This window comes from Diprion similis, chromosome 8 (assembly GCF_021155765.1).
Source record: "Diprion similis isolate iyDipSimi1 chromosome 8, iyDipSimi1.1, whole genome shotgun sequence".
Classification (NCBI taxonomy): Eukaryota; Metazoa; Arthropoda; class Insecta; order Hymenoptera; family Diprionidae; genus Diprion; species Diprion similis.
The window spans coordinates 23,244,773-23,251,816 of record NC_060112.1 but is presented as its reverse complement, the minus strand read 5'-3'; positions in this window follow the sequence as shown (position 1 = coordinate 23,251,816).

Below are 7,044 nucleotides of genomic sequence, written 5' to 3'. Positions count from 1 at the left end.
GCCGGTTTACAGTGCTCGATGACTGAATGAGCTTTATATCAGCGTTTTAACTTCCGTTTAACAGATTAAATTACCATACAAACTGTGAGCGTTTGCTTTCTCAACGCATTACACACGTTCATTACGCATAATCGCACCTGCATGATTTGTGTTAATCATTGCAACTTATTGTTAGTAATGATTGTTGTCGGAATAATTAACTGCGTACAGCGATCCAGACAATATTATTATCGCGAATATGACTTGAACCTTTTTACATTGATAAAACTGCACGTATAATATAAAAATTGAAATAACAAATACAAACGAATGGTGGGGAAAGAAAATTGGAGATTTATTCGTAGGCATTGGAATGGAATTTTAGCCGGATGATGTTAAAAATTTTAGGCCAGTAAAACCTGTTACGATTATCTATGTTGATTAGCGTTTGAAATCTTTAACGGCGAAAAAAAAGATAGATGAAAACCAAAGCGGAAATATGGCGACGACCGAGGTGATGTTGCCGGAATGTTTCAGGTTTAAGTACAGAAAATGAAAAAAACAAATTTAAATCTTCGCGTATTTCCAATCCCTTGAAAAACCTGTCTTTTCAATGGTTGAGGCTTAAGGTAACTTCCAAACGGCTCGCCTTACGCAAATCTTCGTTCAGACCTTTTTTATAGAGCGTTTAATTTCCTACAAAGAACTATATTGTTTATTATTGTACATTGATTCTTTTACGAGAAATAAAATTGCATAGTTCGGAAAAAAAATTTCCCACATTATTCAAACGGAAATAGAAAATTAAGAATCGTCAGCTTTGAATAATAACATTAAGGGCTCGTATTTTACAGTGCCTTTATTTAGGGATACACTGACGATTTTTCAGTGTTCTTTAAAAAAAAATGCGATTCTGATTCCTAATCGCATTGATTTATTTCTTGTTTCTTTTCTCGTCGACAAAGTTTTACATTCTTTAGCAATATTTTTGTTTTCTTTTTTTTTTTTTTTTTTTTTGTTGCAAACGAATGTTTATTGACAATTGGATATGGTGAGGATGACAGGATGGCTGGTTTGTCTTCAAACAGTCACGTAAAAACGAAAAGCTATTTACCTATATTAGCTAGGAAGTGTAATTTGTCATTAATGGAAGTCAAATAATATTACGAACGTTGATTGCGAATATTTCCATATCAAGTAGTTTTCTTTTGAGAAGTTGGCTGCAGGCCGACGATCTTATGTACTTTTCATTAATTTTAATATCACGAGTTATTGTGCATCGAGTATTTATCATTCGAATTTGCTGTTCTCTGCGATGGCTGTTTTTATTGTGTAGCAGATAGCGTCGCAATTGATCAAGAAATTAGCAAAAACAAGCCCAAATTAACTCGATACGTTTCATGTAATACCTTTTAATATTCGTTTATTCAATACATGTAGGAAGACTTTCAATTCTGTATCAGTTTATTTTATAGAATAGTATCCCTTGAACGTAAATATAGATAATCGAAAATCCAAAAATTTGACACTATAATCATTGAAGAAGACTTCGATTCATCGGCATCGATGCCGACTAATTTTTATTCACTTCTGCCGTACATATTATACCATTTCGTGAGCGACAGTGAAAGCACCTCGCATTCAGTTATTACCTTGATGATAATGCCATTGCAATTATATCCCGGTAATGGCATATACATATAGTATATGCCAGGAATAAAAAACAGAGAAGTTGGAATGCCGGAGCTGAAAATTCGCGAAAAACAAACCATACCGTCATTGGACTGTCGAATAAATTTTGCATGTGAATCGATCCACCAAATTTTCGACCACCTTTTCAATTTCATCAATTTTACAAACCGGATCTTTGCCTTCGAATTTTCGGCACTTCGTGTCGTTAGACACAAAACATCTCATATATTTTCCGTGCGAGGAAGTCCGATGTTTCCGGATGTGAAATCCATTTTTAGATACACATTCACTGCAGTCATGCATATGCAACTAGGAACTAAAAATAGTATATTATGGTACTAGTGCGGAAAGTGATAGATTTCCGATGAGCGCTGTGATCACACGAGTCAGATATCGTCCAACCCCATGCGTGATACGCGCTACGTACTATTTCAAATCCTCTGAAGGATACTAAAGTCTGTGCGTAAAATTAAGCCCTAGTGTGTAAAAGAGATTTCCAGCCACGCGCATGCGCCAGCATCGTTTTACCGCACTGTTCGGAAACGGGACACTTTCCGCACGCTCCCCAGGCCTAGAAAAACCAGCTTTTCAAAAAATTTTATCGGTATAAATATCTCACGAGGGATTTCGATGAATTTTATGCAGATATTTGACACCCCTTAAATATTTACACCGATTTAATCACGACCTCACTTTCGTCTGTTACGAAAATTTTCAGGGTGTGCATAAATTCTACCCCAAAACGCCTGCTTTTTCAGCCAAATAAAAATTGAAATAATTCTTTTTATTTATATTCTCTTTAAAAAAATATATATAAAAAAAAAAAAAAAAAAAAAAATTCACTAATAGAAAAAAGGTGAATGATTGAAAAATGTGTTTTCTCGTCTTGCAGGCAGACAGACTCGCGGCAATAAAACCGATCTGCCGTCGATGTTACGGAAAATCTCGTCTCATTTCGTTTCCAACCAACCACAGCCTACGCGTCCGTTTCCATTGGTAATTTTTCATTTCCTCTTTATTCACGACAGTCACTGCCCGCGTCTGACTTATGCACTTTATGCGTATAAAACGGCCATCGAGCTATGACTCCCCGCGTTATTACAAAGCCTTGAACGCCGCAGGCGCTGTTTACGCGTCTGACCCGATTTTGCACCTCGCTTATACCTACGTTTTACACATATATTATATATTTTACGGTCTCCGGACACACATAGATATGTATGACGTATCTCTAATACAGGACTGCTTTGTTAATTGCTCAATTTTCATTCACGCACATCGCGATCGTCTCGAATGCCTGATGCGTGATGTTCCACGGTCTGAAAAAATTCCAAGGCTGCTCCTGAAAGCTCTAGATAAAAACTTATTTTTCACCACCCCTGATACAGATGCATAAGAATAATTAAAACTCGTTCATACAAACCGATTGTGATTTCATGTGATATTAAAAATCCCCATTTCTCCCTGGCTGAGGATTCTTTTTCGTTGTCTGATTAACGGAAGTCGACTTTACTTACGGTGAGTCAGAAATTTCATTGCATCAAAAAGGTAATAAAAAAAAAATCCATACCCTTAGGATGGTGGAAAAAAATTAACACCAGTAAGCGAAAGAAGAACCTTGCGTAGCGTAAATAAATCGAATCGTTGAATCGTTTATCTTCTATTTGTCTTTTCAAAGGTTAAGACATTACGATGGCATTCTTGGGTAATCGGCACCGGTTACACCATAGTTGGATTTCGAGCCTGAGCCCTGGGGTCGTAATAGCCTTGAAAAAAAGTATTGGTCAGTACAACAACAGGTGTTTACATACATACGTTGCAACACCTTGCAATCAATGAGTAGAAGCAGTTGATGGATGAAACGGTGAACATTCTGTTCCCCTCGATAAAATGTGTGTATTAAAATAAAGCAAACATAAACATGAACGTGAACTTTTTTGAGATTTTTCAGCCGGCTTGTATTCGTGAAAATCAGTTTTTCGAAGAAAGAAAGAAAAGAAAGAAAAATAAAACGAATAAACGCGTACATTTTTCATTTACAAAGGAAAAATAGAATCCGATGAATAAATGTATAAATAAATAAATTAATCAACGGTAAAATAATAATTCATTGTTTGATTGATATTACACATGAAATGGAATACGTATGAATTTTAGAAATAATATACATAAATTCTGATACGATCACATGTACATAAGTGTATATGCAAATTCAAGCTGCGGGCAGGCAGTCTATTTGGTAAATAAACATACGATGGCATAATTGAAGGCCGTCTTGGCACACGCATAAAGGCGTGTGTAAGGTTGCAAATAATACAGAAAATGACTTTGCACTATATAATACTGGAATAATACCGTCTCATTTTTGTTTATTTATTTATTTATTTTCTATCTTGCTCTTACTTTTTTCTCTCATTTCCACGCTTTTTCATTCTCTTTATTCCCTTAATACCACAGGTGTAGAAAAATAATCACGCAGTAAAGAGGTAACGAGCGAGCTTGGAAAAAAGGTGAACGTGTGTTAAAAGTGAAGTGGAAACGGTAAAGAGAAGAGAAAAAAAAAAAAAAAAAAAATTTATACACCATTACTGATTTCGATTTGAATCAAGTTTAAAGAAATTTTGGGCGGTTTAAGAAAAAATTACACGGAACCAAATGGAATAACAATGAGAAACAGAATAAGACGTGAGAAAAAAAGGGAGGGGCGAGGAGGAATAATATATTTCCTGAATCTTTCGAACCGCGAATCCGTGCGAATCTGTAGGTACAGCGATAAATCCAACTGTCATTGCGTTCTCCCGTTTGCTTTCTGCCACCGCATGGTACTTTTGGTCTTATGTCGTATACCCAGGAGGATAATTTTATCGGTATGGGTATAATTCGTTGTATCACGTCTGCGGTTTGAGTCTTGAGAAGATAGAAAGAAAGGAATAAATGGCGAGGCAAAAAAAAAAAATGCATCAACTCAAACACGTTGTAACGGTGTTAAAGAAAAGTTGCAAGTTGCCTTTTTTCTGTTTTTTTTTTTTTTGTTATATGTTTTCCTGTGAGTAAAAGATTTTTTTAAACTGTATATTTAAGTGTATAATTAATTGCATGGAAGGGTTAAAATTTTTAGAAAATATAATTCATTACTGCGCTAATTGTGAGTTTAATTTCGTTTTTATCTTATTTTTCGTTGAGGAGAAGAAAAAAAAAGAAGATAAATAAAATAAAAAAATAAGAAAATAAAAAAAAAAAACAACGAAAAATTACGTGAACAGGAAAAGTTTTGCAGACATTATTAATACGCATCTTTACGTAATACATATATATATATGTGCGTATAAATAATTATCGCGTGCGAAAACGTGCAATTTCTTCATTATCTTTCGTTTTTTTTTGTCCTATTTTTTTTTTTTTCATCTCCTTATTTTCATTCTTTTTTTCTACAAGTAACGCCTTTTCCGAATCATGCATCGACTTTATACAAGTCTCTGCATTTGATACACGCTCGTTACTTCGTTTACTGATCGTTAAACGAGAATTATTGTGTCACGTCATAACGCAAGAGTTGCGGGGGCGTTTTAGAACGCTACACCTAGTTACGTGTATCTATAATGCAATAGAAAACTGAAACGACAAAAATTCTATACTCGATTAGTTGACAATGATGAAACAAAAAAAAAAAAACGAGTTAAAGTAATAGAAAAGGATAACAATTCTCTACACGATTAGTTGAGAGTGAGACAGAAAAAAAAAACACTCCGGAATTACTAGCTCTATGATAATTGTAAAGATCAACTGTTTAAATTACTTCGTTCAACTTCTATAATTGCTAACTTATATGTAACCAGACTTGGACTATACCTACGTGAGATTATTTACGCGGATTATGATAAATGACGAAAGATGAAAAATGAAACAAATAATTCGGACATTGACCGGTCAATGCATTTCCAGAGAGGATTTATACCTGCAAATCACTATTTATAGCATTACTATTTTTGGCAGGATCTTGTAGCCAGCGTTAATGGGTTTTTTTATGTTATTTGAAATTTGGAAGTTATCAAGATGCGGAGTTTCGAGGATGAGAAAACGTGTCCTGGAAGTATAATAAACCGATGAAAGGGACTTGATTACAAAGATTGACTTATAAGACATAGACTGAGTTGACTCCTGGACAATTGTTATTCTATGGTGTTTTGGGATTGTCTTATGTACAGAAACTCGTTCTAAGGGATGTCGTGAGTGAAGCTAAGATCGATAATTGCACGAAATTCTGTTTCTTCTTATGGTCTGATAAACACATTACAAAAGTTAAAGTCTCACGTGAAAGAAATCCTGTCCCATAATCATCTTCGATGCAAGGTTCGCGCTCAATGCTTGGATAAAAGACGTGCGTCAATACATCCAATTATTTTTTTATGGCTTAGGAGGAAAACTGGAATTCCTTGTTTCTTTGCTTTCTTCTGTCCGGTTGTCCCATAGCCGGTATTTATAATTAACATCTGTACGATTCGACCGGGGGGAATCAATCTTGGGACAAAGGACCTGAGTGAGGGTCAAAAGTGAGATGCGTACACAGCAAGAATCTCGGAATATATCAAAGTTTTCGAAGAAATGAAGATCTAACAGGATTATTGTAGAATATTTAAGTACGGAAAAGTGGAAACGTAGGAAAGTGAAAGTTTAATTGATAAGTAAATATATATCAGGCTGACAGACGCTCGTGGAAGAAAGTCGAACTTTGAAAAGCTGTAACTTTGCGAAAACTGCAAGTAGATCGTTGAATTAAAAAGTATTTTGAAGCTGAAAATTTCAGCCTTAAGCTTTATTTGTCCAGATCTGATTTGTACGAATTTTGACTCGAGTAATCTTATCTTCAAGTCATTCATGTCAAATTTCTAAAGTGAACCTTCATTTCGAAAAGTCGTGGTCGATAAATGGTTTTTCTTTTTCCTTAGATTTTCAAAATAAACATTTTGTAGCTTGGAGTATCCATCGTACAGACATTTAAAAAAAAATTTCAATTTTTTCACAACAAAACTTGCATAAAAATGGCGATCATGTTTTCCGGGATTAGAATATTGACGAATAGAGATTTCAATTGAAAATTCTGTTTTTAATTTTTTCCGATATTCTTCAATACCGAAGATGAATTCAAGACAAATAGAATTTTTTCACTTGTTACGAGGGATCAACGTTTTTCGGACACTGTTTCCTTTGATGCTGGATAACTTGACGAGAAAAAAAATCACAGGGACTGATTGAAAACAGGATTTTGAAGGTGAAATCCCAAGCAACAAAATGATTGTTTTGAAAACCTAAAAAAAAAAATCATTCATCGCGGACAACCGTGCGAAGTTGAAGGTTCACCTTACAAATTTGACA